General features: G+C 49.8%; 1 long non-coding RNA gene across 1 annotated transcript; it reads left to right on the forward strand.

The window, feature by feature from the left end:
* Positions 1 to 1,616: 1,616 nt before the first annotated feature.
* On the forward strand, positions 1,617 to 17,702 carry LOC112673387 (uncharacterized). The gene is made up of 4 exons (XR_003144767.3): positions 1,617 to 1,702; positions 15,381 to 15,571; positions 15,702 to 15,814; positions 16,073 to 17,702. It is a non-coding gene; the product is annotated as an uncharacterized LOC112673387 (long non-coding RNA).
* Positions 17,703 to 24,679: the final 6,977 nt, after the last annotated feature.

Below are 24,679 nucleotides of genomic sequence, written 5' to 3' on the forward strand. Positions count from 1 at the left end.
TCTTCTCCTCACCCTCAACATCTCTGAAGTCCACTAGGGCCAGCTTTGCAGATTATTCTACTTCAGTAGAAGCAGTTCCACGTTTATTTGTGGGGTTTCATGTAAGATTTTACATGAAAAGTGAGGAAAGTGTTGAACAAAGGTTTCCAGAGCACTGCATGACACTGATCTGTCTGGGATTATCGACTTGCCCTGCCTGGCCCCAAGTGGAGCTGGGGCCTGTTTAGCTACATAGACTGTACCCTGCAGAGCCCCTGGGGCACCCTTCACTTGGTCAGTGATATGAACTCCCCAGAGATGTGCACTGCACTGTTTAGGGTCTGCCTCTCCTTTATCAACCCCGATTGAAGGCTTTGGGTGCCTTCTCCAGTGAGGGGTTGGCTGTGGTCTTGACCTTGTAACTCCATCAGGAGCTCCAGAACTGGGAACAGGCATTGCAAAACCTGAATCTCTAGGCTGTCTTTGGGACATTCATTTCCTCATTTAATAAGTAGTTATGGTCCACCGTACTCTGTGCTCAGCCCTGTGCTTGTCACAAGAGGAAAAGATCTCTCCCTTTCCTCTCCCTCCTGAGGACCATTTAGTTTATTAGGAGAGATAGAGATAGTGAGGAAGAAAACAAATAAATGTGTAATTAGAAGTTGAGATCAGTGGCCTAAAGAAAATAAATAGAATGCTGACCTAGAGATAAGGGGCTAGGGTACCAGCTGAGATGAGTTAAGAGAAGAGGCCTCCTTGAGGAAGTGACATTGAGCTGAGACCTGAGGGATGAGGGGGCAGCTATGAGATGAGCATAGGTAAGAGTGTCTTACGTAGAAGGTACAATGAGTGCAAAGGCCCTAGGGCATGAAACTACTTGAGTCTAGAGAGTCAGGGGAGTGTCATTGTGGTTGGATGGTCATGGGTAGGAAGGGCTCTGAATCTTCAGAAAACATCTGAAAGGTGCTCCAGTCAGGTGAATGTAGGTGTCCAGACCAGCCCTCATGCTCCGTGGCTGAACTCTTACTAATAGAGCAATGAATCAGGACGAGGGTCTGGAGGTGTCATCTTTGAACACATCCAAGGAATTACCAAATGCCTCCCATTGAGCCAATGAAATTCTGGGCCCAATCTCCTAGGGCAGACCCCAGACAGGAGTTAAAGTAATTCTAGATCCTATAACCGAGAACCTTCTAAATGTCAATCACTTAACAGCACAGATGCTCAATTCCCACATGAAGCCCCACAAGGTGTTGACAGGTAGCTTTCCCTGGGTGATGCAGGGACCCAGGCCTCCTACCCAGTATCTCCACCATCTCTGGGGATCTTGGCAAACGGTGAAAAGGGGGTGTAGAGCACTGCACAGGAGATTGTGATGGACCAGGGGTAGACGTGTATGTCTTTTCCACTCATGTTCCATTGGCCAGAATTCCGTTACTTGGCCATGCCCAATTGCAAGGGTGACTGGGAGAGGTCACCTGCTTGGATGGCCTCCAGGTAGAGGCAGTGGGTTCTGGTGGACACATAGCCCTCTCCACCACAGGTCTCTTGCTTTGAGTGGTCATGACAGTGTGGGCCGAGGCTCTCTGCTGTGACTTCACAGTAGCAGCACCCGGGCAGCTGCCGGGTCCCTATCCCAACCACTTAACTCAGGATCTCTGGGAATGGGGCCCCAGCATCTGCATTACGGAAAGCACCGCAGGAGATTGCGGTGTACAACCAGGTACTCTGTGCAGAGAGCAGATTCTGGGACAGGGGCCACAGCTGGGCCACCTTCCCCATGCTCAGGAATAATAATAATTATGAGTTATTACGAGGTGACAGGCTAGTGTGGCAGGCAGGCAGGCAGGCAGGCAGGCAGGAATAAGCTATTTAGAAATAACACGGTTGCACTTCTGCATTCTAGGGAAGAGGCTGCTTGCACCTCACAGGTGGGCAGTGACTTGAGTGGCTCCTGGTGGTTGAGACAGGTGAGGACCTCACCTGGGCAGGTCCGGGTAGGGGAGGGCAGGGAGAAGCGGGTGACATGCTCAGCTTGGGTATAACTCTGAGCTTCCCAGGAAGCCACCTGAGGAAGACGAGGGAGATGTTCCACGCCACGGAGTGGAGGGCACATGTGAACGGGGCACGGGCCAGAGGGAGACAGTGTACGCCCAGCAGCCACGGCATCCGGCAGATTCGAAGTTGTTTCCTTCCGTAGAGGTCCTCTCACCCATGGACCTTGACCCCTGTGTACAGCAGCCTGTGTTCTTGTACCGGTGGGGTCTTGAGGGTGTGAAGGAGGCAGAGGGAAGTGTGTGGTAGAGTTGTTATCTGGGTTCAGGCAAGGAAAAAAGGAATTCTGAAGAATTTAAATAGCAAAGGATTCTGCAAAGGCAATATTGGGTACGCGTGACACAGGGAGGGACCCAGGGGTCACCCTTCAGCCACTGGCTGGATCTGGCTGGCCACGGGCACCCTCTGCTCCCTCTCTTCAGAGCGGCCTTCCCCTTCCTTCCCTCTGACATCCTGATGCAGGGCTGGCCAACGCCTGGCTCTCTGCTCGTCCCCCGCGGGCATCACTGATTGATGTTGCGTTGCCCAGGGCAGGTCCCTGCTCCAGGCATTCGTGACCAACAGATCACAGATGACACAGGAAACCAAACTTATTTCTTTTCCGGGGTTAACATGACACCCCCTTCCAAGGCAACGTGTGTGCAATTTCGATGAAATTGTCATTGTCTTAACCCCCAGGAGCCAGGAGCCAGGGTTTCATGCCCCTGGGGGCAGGTGGCCCACCTGGGGGCTATGGCTGCTGACCTTGCCGAGGCCTAGAGGCAGGCCAGTTTGCTGGTGGCCCTGGTGCAGCCAGGAGATGTCGTCTTCCAGATGAGGACAGTGCAGGGCCGTGCTCCGGACTCCCCAGGTCAGGGTGGCTGGGCCGCCCACCCCTCTGGAAATGAGGAAATGAGCAAGGCTCTGAGCTTCTCAACTACAAATAACTTAACACATCTTCATGGAATACTTAGTATATTCCAGGTTTGGGGAACATAAAAAGAAATGAATGGTCCCTGCCTTCAAGAAGCTCTGCCTTCGACTCTTGGGTGGCCCACCTAAGGAAACCTGAGAGCACTGTCCCGGTGGCTGTCACACCCTTCTCCTGACCCTGTCTCCAGCTGGGGAGGCCTGCGCTGCGCCCCCCCCCCCCCGCCCCCTGCTTCACTCTGACTTCACGGTGGGTCCTGACCTCCTGGGTTCTGTCCCACAGGCAGCATTTGCCAGCTTCATGCCCTCTCCTGTTCCCAACCAGGCCCCGGGCTGCAGGGAATCACGGGGCTGCCGGGTTGGCCCGGCCCAGGGGGAGCTGGGATCACACATGGCAAGGGGGGCAAGGGCCAGTGATCACCTCCATTGCCCTCCGGTGGGTTTCTTTCCCACCTGGTTCCTCCTCGGCCTTCCTAATTACTGTTCCGTCCTAATCCCTGGGCTTCTCTTTGACGATTCCCACCCGTGGACTGTTTCCAGAGGGAAAGAGAAAAAGGCAAGAACAGTGAGTATCAGGGCGTGGGCTGAGCTTATATCCCGAGTCCTCTCTTCCCCGCTGTGTGACCTTGGGCAAGTTGCTTCACTTCTCGGGGCTGCCCTCTGTTCAGTGAGACTAGCAGCCTCCTGCTGGGATTGTGGGAAGACCAACGACCCAAGTGTCCGGCCCACGGCCCACGTGTCTGGCAGGCTCCAACTGCTCCGCGAGCAAAGGCCGCCGTGGCTCCTTGTTAACGCATCCTTGGTGGCTGGGGTTGAGGTTTGCAGGTCGGCCGTGGCGTGTGGGCTGGAGACTTGGACATTCTCCTTTTTTTTTTTTTTTTCCACCCAGAGCTGCTGGGACTAAGCTTTCTCTCATCTCTTCAAGGAAGATATGACACCAACTTTGTTTTAGCAGAGACAAAACCCAAATAAATCATCCACAGAGGGACCAGCAGGCTAATAGAATGTTCTTAAAAGGGCATTTTATTTTGTCAAATTGCTCTAGTGCAGCTGATCTTTGCTTGCCGTTTTTTTTGTGTGTGTGTGAGTGCAGATTTCTCGAGGGTTTGTTTGCAAGGTTTGAGGAAAGCTGCGGCCCTGACATCTGTCCCGCACCCCTCGCTCTGTAGCTCTGTCGCCCTGTTCCTGCCAGCACCCAGCCCGCGACATCTTCACCTCCACCCCCCACGTGCAGGAGGAGCAGGGGGAGACGTGGGAGTGGATGGGGGGCCAGCGGGGGGTGGGTGGGTGGGTGGGGAGAGCCCCCGAGTCCTCTTTGGGGGTCCACGGTTTGTGCAACGCCGGGACCCGCTCCGAGCCCACCGCATTATCCAGGCTCGTTTTCTCTTCTTATTTTCTGAAAAGCCGTGTGTCAGCACAGGCGTGGCAGGTGTGCTCGCTCCCCGAGACTGCGCCCCAGCTCGGGAAGAAAAATGCAGACTCGGAGAGAATCCGGAGTCAGGCGGCTCTCCCCTCGGGTGCAGGAGAGGGGAGGAAGCGCGGGGGTGGGGGGCGGTGGCTGGCGTCGAGGGGTGCAGGCTGCCCAGCCTGCCCAGCTGGCCGGGGGGCCTCCTCCGGGCTGAGGAAAGAGGCCCCCATAAAGTGACTGCCAGGAGTAGAGCAGCTGGCTGGCTCCCTCCCCCCATCTTGCTCCCCTCCCTCCATCCCTTTCTCCCTTCCTTCCTCCTGCCCTCCCTTCTCCCTTCCTCCCTCCTCCTTCATCCATCCCCCCCATTCCCCTCCCTCTCTCCCCGGCCTCCCTCCCGTGCTGGGCTAAGGACCTACGGCAGCCCGGCTCAGTGCTCCAGGCTCCTGACGGGGTCCAGCTGCAGGGGGTGAGCCTCTGCGCCCTGGAGCCTGCTGGGGATCCAGGGGCTTGGGTGCAATCCCCATGCTACTGAAGCTACTGAAGTTCTGGGTGGTTCTCCAGGAAGCATCACTGTGCCTGGATGGACAGAGAAGGCCCTTGGAAGGCAGGGGAAATTTGGCCCAGGTCTCAGTTTTTCAGGGGGAAGGGTGTTCTCAACAGAGGGAACAACCTGTACCACGGCTGGGAGACGGGACGGGGTTCAGTGTGGTGCGTGGGGAGGCCGGGAGGCTCAGGGAGGCCTGAGCAATCACCGTGTGGACGGAGACTCCGGGCTGACGTGGGTAATCAGTACATATTTATGCATGGTGCTCCTGCCACGTCCGGCCCAGAGCTCCTTTTGGGGGAGGACACAGAAGGTCCTGGTGAACTGTCTGCCATCCCCTGGGGGAGATAGTCAATGAACACTCCTTCAGCCTCGGCCTTGAGTCCCGTCTCTGCCCCTGTCTGTGTGCCAATCAGTTCACCCTTCCTGAGTCTCGGTTTTCTTGTCTGTAAAGTGAGGGATGATAGTTCCCATGATGGCCCACGATGCTTTGGGATCTGAATTAGCTCATATGTGGAAGGCTCTGGCACCACATATGTCATCTCCTTTTACCTCCATGATGACCCTGGAAGGAAGGTACTATAATCTCCATTTTACCCATCTGGAAATGGTGGCTCAGAGAGGTTGGGCAACCTGTCCAAGGTCACACAGCTGGTAAAGGTCTATAGATGGAAACTCAGGCAGTCTGACTCCTAAAGCCTGAATGTTTAATAATGACCTCCCAGAAGTCAGCATATGGACTTGGAACAAGACAAATACGTCAGTAAAATGGGGTTGCCCAGATCTGGCAGGAGCACAGGGGATCAATGCAGGGGTGATGAGCTGTGAAGGGCCATGGGGACGCTCGTCTCTTCTGTGGCTTCTTAGCATCCCATCGATTGTACTCTCCTGGACTATGGGGTGGATGGGAAGAGGGGGATGGCTGTTTGGGGGGGGGCAGGGATGCGGGGAGGAGGGTGGCAAGTACAAGAGGAAGAGTCCTTAGAGGGACCTGCCCCCTCCCATCTGGGTCCCTCCCTCTCTCCAGACGCCCAGCACCAAGGTGTCTGGGGAGCCCCGTGCTCCAGCAGAGGCCAGGTGGGTTTCCATCCTCCCAGCGGTGCCTTTTCTGTTCCCATGGGACCTTCTTGCTCTGGATACCCTTTTTTCCAGGAGTTTTGGTCTTTTCAGATCCTGTCTAGGGGGCCTCTTATATTCCCTGGGCGCACCTTCTGAACCTGTGCTTTGGCCTCTGCCTCCCTGAGCTCTCTCTATTCCCATCCCTCCCGGAGGGTGGACAGTGGGGCTCCTCAGGTCCAAGGATGCGCTCCGTCATAGCTTTATTCCCGGGCATCACGTCCCTTAGAAGGAGCCCAGACTACGCTGTCCCTAGACTAGGTCCCCAGTCATGACAAGGACTGGCCACACGATGGCGCCCTGGGACCATCAAGCACCTGCCATCCCTCCAATGGCCCCTGGTCCACTGTCACCCCTGGGCTGGTCTCTCCCTTAAGTGTTTCAGTGGCACCAAATGGTCTGTGCTTTATCTCATCATTGTCATCCTCCTCTCCACCCGCCCCTTCCTCAGCCCTCTGTGGACCCAGCCACCTGGAACTGGGCTCAGGGAAATCTTTAGGACAGGGGAACAGACCTTTAATGTCCATCCCAGGGGACATCCGGCTGCCTGGCTTGGGGCCCCGAATACAAATCTCTCCTCCTGGAAGTCTGAGGGCCAGGGCTGACACAGAGAAGGATGCCATCAGCTGCCAGGGGCCTGCGGAGGAGTGAGAGTTCACAGCTGCAGCTGGACGTAGCTCCCACGGCACACGCGGCCCAGGCCAGCGGTGCCCTTTCTCGGGCCCTGCTGAAGCTGATGGAACTACCAGCTGCAAAAATTGAGGCTTCTTTCTTTCTTTCTTTCTTTCTTTCTTTCTTTCTTTCTTTCTTTCTTTCTTTCTTTCAAGATTTTATTCATGAGAGACAGAGAGAGAGAGAGAGAGAGAGAGAGAGAGAGAGAGGCAGAGACACAGGCAGAGAGAGAAGCAGGCTCCATGTAGGGAGCCCGATGTGGGACTCAATCCTGGGTCTCCAGGGTCACTCCCTGGGCTGAAGGCGATGCTAAACCGCTGGGCCACTGGGGTTGCCCCTGAGGCTTATTTCTATGAAAAAAGAAAAACCCACCTCAGGTGAGGGGGCCTCGAGTGAATTTCACACATGCTCAGGAAGCAGGGACAAGTTTGGATTATAATAATATAACCATTTGTGGTGTACTTACGGCATGCCAGGCACTGCTCGAAGCACTTTGCGTGGATTATTTTATTTGCATTGATTACCCCCTAAAATAGGTAATGGGAGAGGATTTCTAATGAGCATCAGGCCTGGGAAGGAGACAGATCTTGTTTTAGTGCCATGAAGTCCAGGGTACGTGCAGGATGGAGATGAGCTCCTTCAAGTCATAGGGGTGGAGAGAGAAAAGCCTCCTTTTAACTCACAGTGTATACTGAGACCTGCCACGGCAGCCTCTTCCCTTCCTACCCATTTGCTTTTCAGGGGAAGGAACGGTCCGCAGCTGGAGTTGGATCCTGATTTAATAAGGCAATAACCAGAGAAATGCATTTCGATTATTAAGCATTTGTTCATTAGGGCTCAGTTGCTCTGACCCAAATAGCTGCAAAGCAGTCATTACACATCAAAGACATTTCTGTTTATATATTTTGTTTATTTACCATCATGAACAAACATTATTGCATCAATTAAATGTTGATTAGGGGCCCATGATTTGAATTAGATTATACACAGAGCGTCAAGTCGTTTTTGCATCTCTTTTGGACATATCATCCATTTCTGTTTTAATGTTAGAATACAGTTCAATCCAAGTGTTAGAGGCTGTGACTGGTTGACGCGATAGGGTGGCTTCTGTGCACTTCCAGGGCTGGGTTGCAGCCTCGGACTGTGTGACGGTGGCCTGCGTTCAACATTGGTGATTCATGGATGTGCCTTCTCTCCATTGTGATTCTTGGCTTTTGGGGGGACTAATTTCTTAAAACACAGTGCAACACAATGCAATAACCCCCCACCATCAAATCCTTAGATACTGATCTCCAGGGTTGCACAGTTGAGCTGCCCAAATGAGACTAAGTTCTCTAAAATCGGTATTGAAATCAGCAGCATTGAAATCGGGAATGATACACTGAAAGACTATACATAGTTTTCCCAATCATTAATTCAGAAGCACGGAGATGACATACCTCAACAGCTTTTTAAGAATAAGGAAAATTTGGGGAAATCTCTAAATGTATGAGAAAAATACTTTTTAGAAAATTAGATCACAGATAGACCTTTTTAAAAAAATATTTTATTTATCCATTCATGAGAGACAGAGAGAGGCAGAGACATAGGCAGAGGGAGAAGCAGGCTCCATGCAAGGAGCCTGATGTGGGACTCGATCCCAGGACCCTGGTATCACAACCTGGGTTAAAGGCAGATTCTCAACCACTGAGTCACCCAGGTGCTCTCATATATAAACCTTCTTGCTTTTTTGAGTCAGAGAAGGGACCTGAAGGAGGTATCCTGACTGGGTTGGGCCCTCTTGGGCTTAGAATGGGACCTCCCTAGTCCCCAGAGTCTGCCTTCCTTCTACTGCAATCTCTAGGTTAGCTGAAATAGGACTTCCCACGGGAATGTGTGGGGTGGGGGGGATTCAGATCTTCTGGGATGGTGAGGCTGATGAAAACTTCTCCCCACCCTGACCGCCAACCCAGCACAGGAAGGCCACTGACTGAGGCCAGCCCTGGGGAGGCTGTGTTCAAGCTGTCCTGGGTCAGTTCTACCGGGCGGCATGCAGGTGGGGGGCACTGGGGCAGCCGGGATGTGCTCCAGCCACGTGGAGCTGTGAGGCTCAGCTAGGAAGGCCAGCCCTGTACCTGTAAGGTAGGGTTTATTCTGGGATAAAGGAGAGGAAGAAAAGCTGGAGGGTGGGGGACAGTGGTGGGGAGTGAGTGACCTGCCTGCAAAGGCCAGTCTGCTTGTTGAAGGGCTTCTCCACTTCTAGCTCAGGTGTTTTCAGATATTTTTTTTTTAAGATTTTATTTATTTATTCATGAGAGAGAGAGAGAGAGAGAGAGAGAGGCAGAGACATAGGCAGGGGGAGGAGCAGACCCCCTGCAAGGAGCCTAATATGGGACTCAATCCCAGGATTCCAGAATCAGGTTCTGAGTCAAAGGCAGATGCTCAGCCGCTGAGCCACCCAGACATCTCAAATTTTTTTCTAAAGATGTATTTTATTTTATTTTTTTAAAAAAAGATTTTATTTATTTATTTGAGAGAGAGAGGGAGTGAGAGAGAAAGTACAAGCAAGAGAGAGGGAGAGGCAGGCTCCCACTGAGCAGGGAACCTGATGTGAGACTTGATCCCAGGACCTTGGGATCATGACCTGAGCTGAAGGCAGACACTTAACTAACTGAGCCATCCAGGCACACCAAGATTTATTTATTTGAGAGAGAGAGAGAGAGAGAGAGAGAGACGGAGGGAGGGAGAGGGAGAGAGAGAATCCTCAAGCAGACTCCCTGCTGAGCACAGAGCCTGACACGGGGCTCCGTCCCAGGACCCTGAGATCATGACCTGAGCCAAAATCAAGAGTCAACCACTTCACCAACTGGGTCCCCCAGGCACCTCTCAAACTTCTCTTTTTTTTTTGTTTTTTTAAAGCAATGAAACTCTTTCATCAAATGACATCCTATGCCAAAGTCTGATATATAAACACTTAAACATAGTTGAGGTGAGGGCGGGGTCCATCTCAGTCGCCCCCTTGGCCCTCCACCCCATGGCACCCCCAAGTATCTCTGCCCAAATCCTCATTCTCTGCAAACCTCCGCATCAAGATAAACGGGACAACCCAAGTCTCAAAGCCTGTCTCCAGTCCAGCTGTGGGCCAGGAACAGAAGGATGACTGGGATGAGACCTTCTCGAAGTCCCAGGCTACCTGTGGATATTCTGATTCTGGAGGGCTGGTTTAGCCCAAGAACATACTGTTAAGGGGATCCCTGGGTGGCTCGGTGGTTTAGCGCCTGCCTTTGGCCCAGGGCTCAATCCTGCAGTCCCGGGATCGAGTCCCGAGTCAGGCTCCCAGCATGGGGCCTGCTTCTCCCTCCTCCTGTGTCTCTGCCTCTATCTCTCTCTCTCTCTATGTCTACCATAAATAAATAAATAAATAAATAAATAAATAAATAAATAAATAAATAAATAAATCTTAAAAAAAAAAAAAGAACATAACTGTTAACAAGATCCCCCAGTGATTCTAACGCAGTGCGCAGCGCTGGGGGAAGGGCACGGCACGGCAGTGCTCCCTCTCAGGGGCTGACTCTGTGTCCGTGTCTCCCTGTGGGTCACCTGCATGCAGAGGTGCTCAGAGAGGGCTTGAGTGATTGGAGCCTAGCCAGCCTGCAGTGGGAAGCCACCTCTGCTTCTCCACGGGGCACACAGCACAGACATCCGGCTGGTGGCCATCGTCATAATAATCTTAATTACTGTTGCTATTCTAAATGTAAGGTTTGGTGCTTACGAGGTACAAGATCCAGTGAGAAGCAATTTATAAACCTTCTGGTATTTTACCCTCATACCAAACCTTGTGATATTAAGTTCATTTTGTAAACGGAGAGCTGAGACTTTGGAAGTTAAGGTCTTGTGCAAGTTCATACTGCTAGTTGGTGGTGGACGTGAGCCTCACACTCATGTCTAATGTTCCCCAAAGCTTTGGCATCTTGACCTTTATGTTGTATTGAGAACCTGGGCATACAGACTTTTCTCAGTAGTGAGGATGATGTCCTCAAATGACCCTTGCTCCAATATAATAGTGCCCAATATGGATAGTAGTAATGGTGTACGTCTGCCCAGTAAGTGACCCCATCTGCCTTCTCTGAAACAAATCCCACCCACACGTGGCCACAAAGGTCTCATGCTCCAGACTGGGCCTGTCAGAACGCCCCATACCCTTTGGCCCAGGGTGGACACTGGATCCATATCAGACCAATCGCATGCCTTCCCCAGGCAAGTTAGGAGGGGAGGGAGAAGGAGCAAGGCCTGGTGACCGAGTCTTACTGGTCAGGCCCTTCCCCAATTCTGAATTGCCAGAGCACCTGTCATTCTCAGCTATGTCACAACATTTCATTTTTTGCTTTAGCCTTGTGTGAGTTAGTTTTCTGACACTTGCGACCAAAAGAATCCTGTCTAATTGAGCATCCCATGTCAACATGCTGGTCCCTCCATCCTGAGCCCCCTCTGAACTGCCTCTGAATCACCACTCTCTCCCTGCTCCTCTCTGCAGACCATGCTTTCTCCCAGAGTGGCCAAGGGTTCTCTGAATACTAGTTACTCCCAGGAAGTCCCCAGCCCCACCCAAGCGTATTTATTTAAAATTTTAATTGTAGTAGATAGGCATAACATAAAATTTACCATCTTAATTTTTAAGGGTCCAGTTCAGTGGCATTAAGCACATTCACATTGTTGTGTGACCATCACCACCACCCATCTCCGGAACTTGTTTATCTTCCCTGATCAAAACTTTGTATTAATTAAACACTAACCTCCCCCCCTCCCCACTTTCCCCAGCCCCTGGCAATCACCGTTGTCCTCTGTGTCTACCAATGTGACTACTCTAGGGATCCGATGTGTGTGGAATCACATAGTATTTGTCTTTTTGTGGCTGGCTTATTTTACGTGGTAAATATCCTCAAGACTCATTCACATTGTAGCCTATGGTAGTATTTCCTTCCTTTTTAAGGCTGAGTAGTATTTCACTGTATGCGTACATCACATTTTGCTCATCCATTCATCTAATGAGGGACACAGAGTTCTTCTACCTTTTGGCTAATCATGACTAATGCTGCTATGAACATGAATGTACAAATATCTCTCTAGATCATGCTTTTAATTCTTTTTTTTAAAGATTTATTTATTTATGACAGACACGGAGAGAGAGAGAGAGGCAGAGACACAGGCAGAGGGAGAAGCAGACTCCATGCTGGGAGCCCGATGCGGGACTCGATCCCGGGACTCCAGGATCGTGCGCTGGGCCAAAGGCAGGCGCCGAACCACTGAGCCACCCAGGGATCCCCCCCCTGCTTTTAATTCTTTTGGCTATATATCCAGAAGTGAAATTAATGAATCATATGATAATTCTATTTTTAGTTTTTTGAGGGACTGCCATACTATTTTCCACAGTGGTTGCACCAGTTTGCACTCCAATCAACAGTGCACAAATGTTCCAATTTCTCCACATCCTTGCCAACGTTTGTTATTTTCTACTTTTTTTTTTCACCTATTAGCCATCCTGATGAGTGTGAAGTGGTGGTAGTGAATTTTTAATAATGATAACTGTATCAGTTGTGCTGCATAAATACCATTCTAAAATTAGTGGCTTTTTTTTTTAATTTTTATTTATTTATGATAGTCACACAGAGAGAGAGAGAGAGAGAGAGGCAGAGACATAGGCAGAAGGAGAAGCAGGCTCCATGCACCGGGAGCCCGACGTGGGATTCGATCCCGGGTCTCCAGGATCGCGCCCTGGGCCAAAGGCAGGCGCCAAACCGCTGCGCCACCCAGGGATCCCTAAAATTAGTGGCTTAAAACAACCACCATGACAGGTGCCTGGGTGGCTCTGGTTGATCATCTGACTCTTGATTTTGGCTCAGAGCCGTGGGATCTAGCCCCAAGTCATGTTGGGCTCCCTGCTTAGTGGGGAGTCTGCTTGAGGGTCTCTCCCTCTGCCCCACCTCCTGCTCATGCTCTCTCTCTCTAAAGTAAATATTAAAAACAAAAACAACCACCCTGATTCTCTGAGTTTGCAAAATGGGCTGAGCTTAGCTATGTGGTTCTTCTGGTCTTGGCAGGACTCTCACTCACGTGTTTAGGGCTAATTTCAGGGTTGACTGATCTAGGATTATTTCAGCTGGGACAACTCATTGGTGCTTTGTGTCATCTCTCCTACAGGGGCTAGCCTGGCATGGTCACAGGAACTCTGGACAGAACTCTATAAGAATAAACTGAAATGCGCAATGTTTCCTGCGGCCTAAGCTTAAAAGTGGTATTCAGTGACCTTCTCTGAATTCCACTGGTCAAAACAAATCACACCAGGCCAGTCCATATTCAAGGCAGGGTGAGAATTTACTCTACCTCTTGGAAGGACTTCCAAAGTCAAATTGCCAAAGGATGCAGATATGGGAAAGTGAATAATTACCACCATTTCCCAAAAATCTATCATAACTTTTCAATAAGTTTTTGTATCAGACCGCAAAGATGTCCATTTAAGATTCACTCTGAGGCTCGCCCAATTCATAAGTTTCAGGGGCTCTGGTTCACCTCCAAGATTAGACTATGCTGGGAAGCATGGAATCAAGGCTACTAATTCATCTGTTGGCCAAGAGCAGTTGACTCTAGGTTGGCTTGGCCCATGTAGCCTTGTACTGTTAGTGGCAGCCGTTATGCAATTGGCTTTTTCATCATCTTTAGAAGATGACAAGTCCCACCTTCTCCTCAAAGCCTATAGCAACCAGGGGAGCCTTCACAGGGCTCCATGGCCTGTGTAAAAGCTCAGAAAGTCAAAACTAAATGAAGACTAATGGTTTCTAAAACTCAGAGCCTCCCCCTGAAACTAGATAAATACAGAGCTAGGCTCAAATGGTCAGAGCTGTTGGTGGCAAGCGTGGGGGAGCAGGTACCCCCAGGCATTCTGTTCAATGCTCAGTCCCTGGAGGCTAATCTGAAAGATCTGGGCAGAGTTTCCTGCTTCATTATTTCAGTTACTGCTACACTCATGCTGCATGACAAAACATTCCCAACTCAGTGGCAAACAACACTAAGCATTTATGGGTCTGTGGGTTGGCTAGGGTTCAGCTGATCTTGGCTGGGCCAGCCTAGACTCCAGGAAGTGGGTTGGGTTCAGGTCTGCAGCAACAGAGCTTCATTCTTGCACCAGCAGCTTACCAAGGCAAAGTCTTCTAACAGAGAGAGGGAGAAACAGAGGACAAGTAAATGATCTTAAACATTTGAGGCTTCTTCTTGATCATGCCTACTATTGTTCTGTGGGTCAAAGTGAGTTATGTGGCCAAGCCAAACATCAACAAGGTAGAGAGACCTCAACTCTTCTTTCATTAGGAGGGTCCAGTGAGTTACATGGCCCGGGATGAGATGAATAATCTTAATACAAGGGAGTAAAAATTAGGACTCCCATATTTACCCAGAGTGGTTTGGAGGTTAAGGTATTGGGGTTAAACCTAAGTTCTGTGCAAGTGAAGTTTTTTATATGCTTATTAGAGAATATCTCATCAATGGTTGGCCTGGATCAGCGGGAGGCTATTTACAGGAGGAATGGAGGATTCTTATGAAAATGAGCTCCTTTGGGTTAGTACAGAACTGAGCCAAGGAGCTTCCCCAAGTAACAGAAATCTCCATCTTTGAAGGAATTTCAAAATTCCTTCCAAATTTCAAATTTCCAGTTCCTTCTCCCACCTGGCCCCTGCCTCACTGTTGACTCAAAACTGGTTTCTGGGGAGAGGGCATTGTTTCAGTAAGACTGAGAGAAGTCAGGCCTAAGCAGTGCTATTGTGTGTCTCCTTCTGTGAGCTGACTATGGAAGGGGAAAGGGGCTTTCTCTTCCAAACCACAGACCCTTACTGTGGGGCTTTGAAATTCTAGCATGGGCAATGGTTATGCTTGGTATCGGGCAGGACACGGAAGTGCCCTGTAGCAGCAGACACAGAGTCCCAGAGAAGCAGTGGCACCCACGGAACTTGGCATGGGTGACCTCTTGTTTAGAGTGACAGATTCCAAATGGGTGGGGAGAGATAAGATGGGGGACAGGTGAGCATGCCCTTCTGGGGTCTAGTCTTGGAGACAGTGCATGACTGGGCCTTACTGGCACACTGTCCAGCATGTACCATGGTTCCAGCCATACTCAGGCTAAGGCCTAATGCCTAGGCTGTCCTCCCTGGACTTTAGGAATATGATGGTTAATTCAATTCTATCAGGAGATTACAAGGATTGCAAACAATGTTTTCAACACTATTCCTTTGTTCATTAAGTATCCAGCACATTCTCTGTGCCAGGCCCTATGGTAGGAACATCGAATAAAGAAACATTTCCTTAGTTTCAGGTGTTGTTGATAATGGGGAAGGTGATGCATGGGAGCAGGGGGTAGGTGAGAAATCTCTGTACCGTCTGCTAAATTTTGTTGTGAACCTAAACCTGCTCTAAAAAATAAAGTCTATTTTAAAAAAGGGGAAAAATTCCTGTTTTGAGAAGCTCATTATCTAGTATAGGGCAAACTACAGCCTATGGGCTGAATCTGGCCCACCAACTCTGTGTTGTAAATAAAGTTTTATTGGAACACAGCCATACGCATTTGTTTACATGTTGTCTATAGCTGCTTTAGCATATAAGGGCAGAGTTGAGGGGTTAAGACAGAGACTATGACCTGGGATGAATACTCTGTTAACTCTGGATTCTTTTCAGAAAAAATTTGCCAATTTGTTGTCTAGTAAAAAACAAAAAAACAGGCAATGACAATACAGCATGGTAATCCTGTGACAACAGTAAGCACAAGGCTTTGGGATCAGGGAAGGCTTCTTGGAAGAGGCAATGTCTAATCCAAGAACTACAGTGGAGAGATCACAGGCTGAGAAAAGCATGAACAAAGTCCAGAGGTAAGAGTGAAGGTGGGATTTGGGTCTCGGTGTAACTGGGAGCTAGGGTGAGGTTGGTGCTTATCAACAGGGGGGTGTGCTCTGACCTGTGCTGATGATATGAATGCATTTGACTCTCTATTCCTTTTAGGCCTGGATTTTGTTGTTTCCAATTTACAGATGGGAATGGATGTGACAGTAAAGGAACTGACATTCAGGAGGCCGGTGGATGGAAGGATGATTCGAGTGTATTTGCCACATCTTGTGAGTGCTGGGAGTGGGTTCTGGTTAGAAGCTGGGGTTGCACCCTGGCCTTGCCTCTAGGCTCCCAAGAGACCAATATTAGCTGGTGATCCCTGTGGTAGCCTGGCAAGACTTAACCCAGCTCCAGAGTGTCCTGTGCCCACACTCAGCCTTCCCAGGGGGGCTGCCTGACACAGGGGTCCCCGAACTCTGGGCTCACCTGCAGGTCTGGCCCTCCTTCCTCTTCCCTCCCATCAAAATTGTGTCCTTTGCCCTCAGGCCAATGAGATCTGCAAATCCACACTGGGGGAAAAAAACCCTGTGACTCAGAGCAGCCACTCTCCAGGGCTTGAGTGGGAACCACAAGCATCATGACTTACTGGTTTGTGCCCAGGAAGATCTTCAGGTTTCCCACCAAGTCCAGACACACAGCTTCAGAATCCTGCTCAATTCACCCTCCATCCATCAGCTGATATACTTCCCAACCCTTCCTGAATCTGGAGAAGGGTTGGCTCGCGCAGTGCTTTCAGCACAAACCTACTCACTTCCCGTAGGAAGCCAGCCTTTCCGTCAACTCTGCTTCTGACCCAGAATTTAACACAATTCAACAAATGTTCACCGAGAATCCACTAAGTGTCAGGGAGCAGGGATGAATAAACATGGTCTCTGTGCCCTAAGGAGCTCACATTCTGATGAGAGAAGTTACTGACTTCAGCTCCCTCTGAAGTGGCAGCCTTGCTCTGCGGAGGTTCGGGGTGGAACTGGGCACGCTCCATGCACAACTGCCCTCAGCCTTTCCCAGCAGAGATGGGGCCATCCCTGCATGCCATTGTGTGGCTGGGAACTCAGCGTCTTGCACCAGTGGGGGCTGGACCCCAAGGAATGGCAGCAGCTCAAGGTAAAAGATGAAGTCAGGTGTGAGTCAGGCTGGGATTAATGAACAGTGCATCTGGCCTGAGCAATGGGTACAGCACTGGGGTCTCTGGAATGTTCCAATAAGGAAGTGTACTCTGGGGCGCTGGTCACCATCTGGTGAAGGCATGGGGAGGAAAGAGCTGACAAGCAAAGAACTAAAGTATCAGGGCCTAAGCCCCCCAACTAGGAGCACAGCAAGAAAGAAACCAAGGCAGAGGAATAGCCAGTCCAACTCTGTGCAAGGGTTGACAAATGTGTCAGGACCCCAGCAGGTTTGCCAGGCTTTATAGAAAGACGCCAGTTTTAAGAAGCTCGGGGGCTGATTCCTCTGGTCTAGCCCTACACTGCCCAAACCTGGTTCAGGGACGCTGGATGGCCGGGGCCTCCCTAAGTTAGAACGCCCATGAGAGCCTCTTGTGACTTGTCACGTTTTCTCTTCATCAAGACACAATGGCCATTTCCACGCAGCGGCTGTCTTCCCGCCCCCAAGGGCTGGCAGTCACATCATTCGCAGAAGGGGCGCCCGGTTACCTCTCAGACCTTGTCCCGGCATTTGACTACCTGCCTTTCTGTGGAGATTTCCAGAATCCACTAAGTAGGTGCTGTAAATAGGCAGAGAAGGGAATGAGTGTGAGTGTCTATGTGCGTGTGTGTGTCTTAGTCTCTACTTACACCGCAGACACACACACACACACACACACACACACACACACACACACAGCCACACTCACAGAAGCAGATCGACTTCATCGGAATCAGTTTGCAAACTTCATTTCTTTAGGATGAAGAGACGAGAAAATTATTATTAACATATCAATGGCACCTCCATGCTGGGAACAAGATTACTCTCAGGCGCACACAAGCACCCAGGGAGGCACAGACGCTGTATTTTAAATGTGCTCCGTCTCCGCATCGCGCTCTCCACCCTGCCCCCATTCCCTTTTTATTTTTATTTTATTTTTTTTTATTCCTCCAAGCTTGTTTCTCTTGAAATTTCCACCTTGTGGTTGTGTACTGCTGACTTCACATTTGCTGTGGTGTGAACTCCACATCTGTGAATGGATGACAGGAAAGATTAATAGCCCTGCTCCCTTCTCCTTGACTGTGGGCCCAGCTAATGAATAAATAAATAAATAAATAAACAGAGCTCCAATCCCCTAAATAGAGACCCAGAGCCGGGGAGAAAACAGCCTTTTGCTGAATCCATTCTTTAAGGAAAAACCCAACCTCTAATGATCTCTGATTTACATAGTCGGCAGTTTTTCGCTAAACATTTTACAAAGACACAAAAGTTTGGGGTGGAGGGATTGCCCCCACGCTCCTGGTAGACGGAGGCTGGGGGCCCGAGAAGCCCACAAGCCAAGCTGAGCTGGCGCAGAGCTCGGGCTGGTGGTGATTAGGAGCCGGTTTCTCACCCAGATCATCTCAGGCCAGAGACCGCTGAGCCAAGTGATGGCAAGGAGGGTGGCAAAGCGACCCCACGGGGGTCCCAGCCGTGGTGCTCACTTACCAGCCAGGAGGAGGCATGTGAGGCCTCATCAGTCAGCTCAGAGAGAGTCTATGCTCACAATGAGGGGGAGATCACCTTCTCCCTCCTGCCTCCTTCTGGCTCCCAATTCCCGTGAAAGGGGAAGAAGCTCAGATGTTCAAGGAAACTGCTTCCCAAACTTGAATGTGTACACAAATTACCCGGACATCTTGTTACAATGCAGAGTCTGATCCTGTAGGTCGAAGCTGGGGCTGAGATTCATCATCTCCCAACCAATCCCCAGGGGATGCTCAGTGCTCTGGGTCCAGGGACCACAGTGGGAGGAGCGAGACACAGTGGCATCGTGTCCTCTCCTCTGTGGCTGTCATCGGAGGACAGTCATCCCCTTCCTACTACCATCCTTGGGGCTTGGCCTTTACCTGGTTCTTCAACCTCGGCTAACTCTACGGCTTGGTTATTGCCGGGCAACGTCAGCCCACCCCGGCAAGGGCGTCCTGTCTAGAGCACGCGTGGAGATTTCGGGCCTTCATGGGCTGCGTTTGAAAGGCCTGCTGCGTCTCACCGGGTCACTGCGTCTTAAACAAGATGAGTTGTTTGACACAGGGAGATGCTGCGGCCGGGGCACTGGCCGGGGGGCAGGCAGGTTCGCGGGCAGCGAAGGCGTCCACCTGCCCCGGCTGAGCTGGCCAGAGGCTGGGGGTCCCAGGCTGCGGACGTCGGAGGGACGGCGAGCTGCTCGTCAGCGCAGCCCGGAGTTGGAGGGGCCAGGATGGGGGTGCAGCAGCCATCCACCCCAACCTGCTGTTCCTGCTGTTGATCAGCTCATGTCACCATCTGATGACAGAGCAGAGAAGAGAACATTACCGCTGGCGGGGACAGGAAGCCCTCAATGCTGGACATTCTCTTGAACTCACGGCCCCTCCGGCTTAAGCAGACCTGGTCCAAAGGAGCCAGGTAACACTCAGGTGGGCAGACTGGCCCTCAAGGAGGTGACAGAGGGCTGGCCCTCTGTCTTGTCTTGTCTCAATGCTCAGGTGGGACATCAGGTGCATCCCTGTTCTTGATCCCCAGCTGCGAGTCAGCTTGTGAAAGCCTTGAGTTTTGGGCTATGAATCACCCCAGTGAGCTCACCTTCTTACTCCCTGGATCGTTGTCAGCTGACCCTCATCCAGCCAGGGCGTAGCCAGCTGCTGCCCATCCCACTCTGTCCCGGGACCCCCGCCCCGTCCGACTACTTGTTTCTCTGAGCCTCAGTTTGCTCATCTGTGAGACACCTGCCTCCTAGGGCGGGGAAGGCAGAGAAGAAAACACTGCAATGTGCCCAGGCCGCTGTTTCCCTTAACCTGGCCAGCAACCATTCCGTTGGCCTCTGCACGCCCTCCTCCTTCTACCCTTCCCACGCTGCCCCCTTGGCCCGGGGCCCTTCTGTGCCCTCTCTGATTGGTTAGCTGGGGAGCATCTCCCTAGTTGTGTTTCAGGAAACAAATCCCATGAGATGCTTTGCAAAAAAAAAAAGTCTACAGTAAAAAAAAGATTTTTTTTTTTTTTTTGCAAGGGGGGTGGGGAGCAGAAATTGCATAACATTTGCCTCTTGAGGAGTAAATTCAGGTTAACCTTGCCTGGTTCAGCTTTACCCAAACTTGTTTGGCCGTGGAATGTTCCTCAGTATAGCACTTACTACCAACTGAGGTGTCAGAGGCTGGGAACAGCCGACACTCTCCTCTTCCAAAGCCTCAACCTGGGGCCAGTCTGGCCCCCGGGGAGGCTGGGTTTTGTGGGTGCAGGCTCATCCCTATCCCTACAGTAGAAATGGTAGGCATTTCTATCCTGTTTTTGTCTCCTGAACTTTCTGACCCCATGATTCTCTCTGGGCTTAGCTTCCCATGCCGGGTATTTTAGGCTGTCTCTTTGCAGAGAAAGTTGGGACTGAACCTTGCACCCACCTGGAGAACCCTGCCCGGCTCAACTCCAGGGTTATTGCACTGATATAGCCCAGCTCAGCTCACGAACCTGAGACCAATGTCATCTGTGACCTGCTTGTATCCCCTTGGCATTCCTCATTCCAGGAGCTGCTAACTGGCAGCCCACGGCAAACCTCTGTGACTCTGCCAGGGGATTTGTCTCTGCTGCTTGCACGGAGGCCAGGAGGCCAGACCATTAATGCCTCCTGGGAGGTGCCCTCTGCGCGCGCCTGATGGGCATAGTAGTTTCCTGGGGTGGCTGTAACAAATATCCACAAACTTGGTGGCTTCAAACCATAGAAGTATTCTCTCACAGTTCTGGAGGACAGAAGCCCAAAATCACTATCACTGGGCTGGAATCAAGGTGTCAGAGGACCATGGTCCCTCTGGAGGCTCTCAGGGGGCAGTCCATGCCTTGCCTCCTCCAGCTCTCGCTGCTGCTGGCATCCCTGACTCTGGTGCTGGCGCTGGTGCTAGGCCACTCACATCTCTGTTCCATGGTTCCATTGCCTTCTCTTCTGTTTGTGTAAAATCTCCCTTTCTTCCCATTTTGATTGTATTTAAGGCCTCCCTGGATAATCCAGGATCATCTCCTTATCTCAAAATCCTTACCTTAGTCATATCAGCAAAATGCTTAAAAAAAATTTTTTTTTAATTTTCTTTGCCATATAAGGTAAACTTTGCAGGTTCCAGGGATTGGGGTCTGATCCCTTTGGGAGCTGTTATTTTCCCTGTTACATGAGGGCTGGAGGGAGGATAAACAACCAGCTTCCTGACCCTTTGGGTGCCCAGATCCATTGCCTGCTTTCTCCTATTGTTCCCGCAAGGAGCAGAGGGGTTGCACCCCCGTTGTCCATAGCAACACAGGGCTCAGCAGCACACTCTGCTGGGTTTCTTCCTCTCATCCCCTCCCTGCCTCACCTCTGTATTCCTCTGACCTGCGGCTCCCGGGAACCCTTCCTAAATAAACTAGTTGGCCCTGAATCCTCCTCTCAAGGTTTGCTTCTGGGGGATCCAACCTAAGAAACCCACCTATGGCCAGCCATCCACAAGCAAAGGCAATAACTTGTCGATTATGCTACAAACTCCAAGAATCTCGATGTATGGAGCCCCGGGGACGAGGTGCTCGGAGCCGTGAATGAAGTGGTGGAGTCAGCAACCACCCTGCAGGGACCGTGGAGCCTCCCACCAGCACAGCCGCACTGCTCGCTCTCCATGCAGACTTCATTCAGCGGAGGGAGGGCATCGAATCTGTATTTACCTTGATGATTCACAGCGGAGCAGAAATCTTGGTGGGATGTAAAGAGCAGAGTTTCTCCCAAAGCCACCATCATCTCTTTGATGTGGGGATTTGACCTCCTCCAGATGCTGGGGAAGCAGAGGCCCTCATTACGCCAAGCAGCTTGCAAAGGATGTGAAGGCTGATAGCTACTTAGAAGAAAGAAGTACCACGAGGTGGACGGGCATAGACCTGCCCACCCCATGAGGTGTGGGGACCCTGGAAGAATAACCTTGACTCCACAGCTCCTGGGGTGAATGGGTCCATCCAATGGTATTTTGGGAAATGCTTTACAATTGGCTTCCGGATGGGGTGGGGGGAGCCTTGCTCTGTAACATTTGCCAATTTCTGTGGTGTAAATACTCTCAGGGTGGCCAGTTTCAAGCGACCAACTTGTTCACTGGTTTGAAAAATTCTCAAAACTTTAACAATGAACTCTTGTAAGCCAGTATGAGCTGGCTCGGGCATGTCACTACCTCCATCCTTTATTTCATTGTAGTTGTTAAATTGGATTTTTATTTTATTTATTGGAAAGGATTCTTTTTTTTCCTTTTTTTAAAATTTTAATTATTTTTAATATAAATTTATTTTTTATTGGTGTTCAATTTGCCAACATATAGAATAACACCCAGTGCTCATTCCATCAAGTGCCCCCCTCAGTGCCCGTCACCCAGTCACCCCCACCCCCCGCCCACCTCCCCTTCCACCCCCCCTAGTTGGTTTCCCAGGGCTACGAGTCACTCATGTTCTTTATTACATTTTATTTAAATTTCAAACTTGCAGAAAAATTCCAAAAATACTCAAATAGACCACTGTATGTATATACCCTTTATCTCCATCCACCAGATATCAGCATTTTGCCATTGTTACTTTATTTTTCTTTCTGAACATATATATTATTTATTGTTGTTTTTTATTACTGTTGACCCTTTGGAATGTAAGTTGCAGGCACATGACTTGTTCCTAAGTATTTACCTCATCTTTTCCTCCTGGACCCCACATCTCCTGTACACATCTGTAACCACACTGATACACTAGTATCTAATTTGTATTTGAATTTCACCTATTGCCTTAGTGATGTTTTTTATAGTACTTTTTTCAGATCCAACATCTGATCCGGGGTCCTGTTTCATTTCTTTGTCAAGCGTCTTTTCTCTCTGTTAGCGTGATTTCCTTATACCTTTGTCTCTTTCCTGAATTTTGACATTTTTTTGGAAACATCCAGAAAAGTTTTGTAGGATGTTCTTTAATTTGAGTTTATTTTAGTACGGAGATGCAATTTTTAAAAAATTTGATAAAGAAATATGCTATTTTAAGTTACATACTTACTATTCATTTAAATTATAGAAAGAATATACAAGAAAAAACAAATAGGAGTAAGAAAATAAATATCATTTATTATTGCCCTACCCAGAAGGGGCCACTCTTGACATTTCACTCAGTGTCTTATCTACATGCACACACTTAACTTGTTTTTCCAAAGAGGAAATTATATGTTCATACAGATGTGTCAAGCTTTTATTTGTTAAAATGAAGTGTATGTCTCTCCTTATTATTCAGGATCTCTCTACAACACCTTCATGGCTACTGAGTATTGATATACATTTATATTATTTCTAATTTTTCTTATAAAGCTCAATGCTGGGGCACATTCATGATAGCTTCCTTGGGAGAATTTTCCAGGGATGGAACTGATACATCAAAAAGCTCAGAAACATTCAACGATTGTGCTAGGTGTTGCTAAATTGTCTTTGGGAAATACACTAATTTCTATTTCACCAGCAGCACATGAAAGTTGTCATCCACCCCCCCCCCCCCCAGCCCATCTCCCACATCACTAGGAATTATTTTATGTTAACCTTTGGCATGGACAGAAAAATGAATACTTACTTGTTTCAGAAATATTTTATTATGAAGCATTACAGTTAGGTATGGAGATTAATAAAGGGACTGCTTGTGAACCTAGCACTTGGCCAACTGTATCAGATCTTAACATTTTCCAGTTTGGGTTCAGATTTCTTTTAGTAAAGAAACACTGTGGACACATTTAAAGCCCCCTGATGCTTGCTCCCTGCTATGCTTCCCTTCCCGTTTTTCCCAGAGCAAATGCTAGCGTGGCCTTGGGCTTGTCCCTCCAATACGGTTTTTATCCTTTCACTAGATATGTGCAGTTACGTTCACAGTTCTGTGATGGCTGATGACATCGAGAATGCTTTCAGATGCTTTTTAGCCACTTGTACTCTCTGCTTTGTGCATTGACTGTTCAGGTCCTTCGCCTAATTTTGTTTTTGTTGTTACTCATTTCTAGGAGGCTGAGACACTGGATCAGGCCTCATTTCTCTTCCCTGGACCTGTTTCTCTGCACCTCCAGTCCCCTCTCTTCTGAGCTTCCTATAGATCTGGCCAGGACACATAATTCATAGAAATCCTTTTAAGGATCCCCCACTTTTGGGACACCTGGGTGGCTCAGTGGTTGAGTGTCTCCCTTTGGCTCGGTCGTGGTCCTGGGGTTCTGGGATCAAGTCCCACATCAGGCTTACTGAGGGGAGCGTGCTTCTCCCTCTGCCTATGTCTCTGCCTCTCTCTCTCTGTCTCTCATGAGTAAATAAATGAAATTAAATAAAAAAAGGATCCTTCACTTTCTTTTGGACAGAGTCCTGACTCCTCTGTGAGGTCTGTGCTGATGTGTCCTGGCCCACCCTTCACCATCCCATGTTCAATGATCTACCCTCCTACACATTCTCCCTGGTTCCCAGGTCCTGGCATTCTCAAACATGCTACCTGTTCATGACTGTGCTTTTGAACACTCCGTTTCCTCCCCTTGGAATGAGTGGCCTTACGGATTGAAAACTTCATCCATCTGCCAAGGCCCATGTGGACAGCCATCTGCTCCTTCGTTGGTGGTCCGATTGGACCTTGTACAGATTGTAGGACTACACTCTGGATGGAGATGATCTGTTGGCCCTGGATGCCAACTGGCACCTCCTGGTCCTTTGAGTTCCAGTGAAGATTGGTTGGAGCCCCTATTTTATGTTTAAAGTTTATCCCAAACCCTCCCGAGTTCTCTACCTTGGCCTCTGGCCCTTCCATTCTCAGGAATACATCGGCCCTGCCTCCACTGCCTCTAGGGTTGAAATTTCTGATTAACACTTGCACACCCAACTGGAAAACTCAGACCCTCCTGCAAACAAAAACACTTCTTCTAAGCGTCTGTGAGTGTGCCAAGTGTAGCAGAATATAAG

The sequence above is a fragment of the Canis lupus genome, chromosome 24 (genome assembly GCF_003254725.2).
Source record: "Canis lupus dingo isolate Sandy chromosome 24, ASM325472v2, whole genome shotgun sequence".
Lineage (NCBI taxonomy): Eukaryota > Metazoa > Chordata > Mammalia > Carnivora > Canidae > Canis > Canis lupus.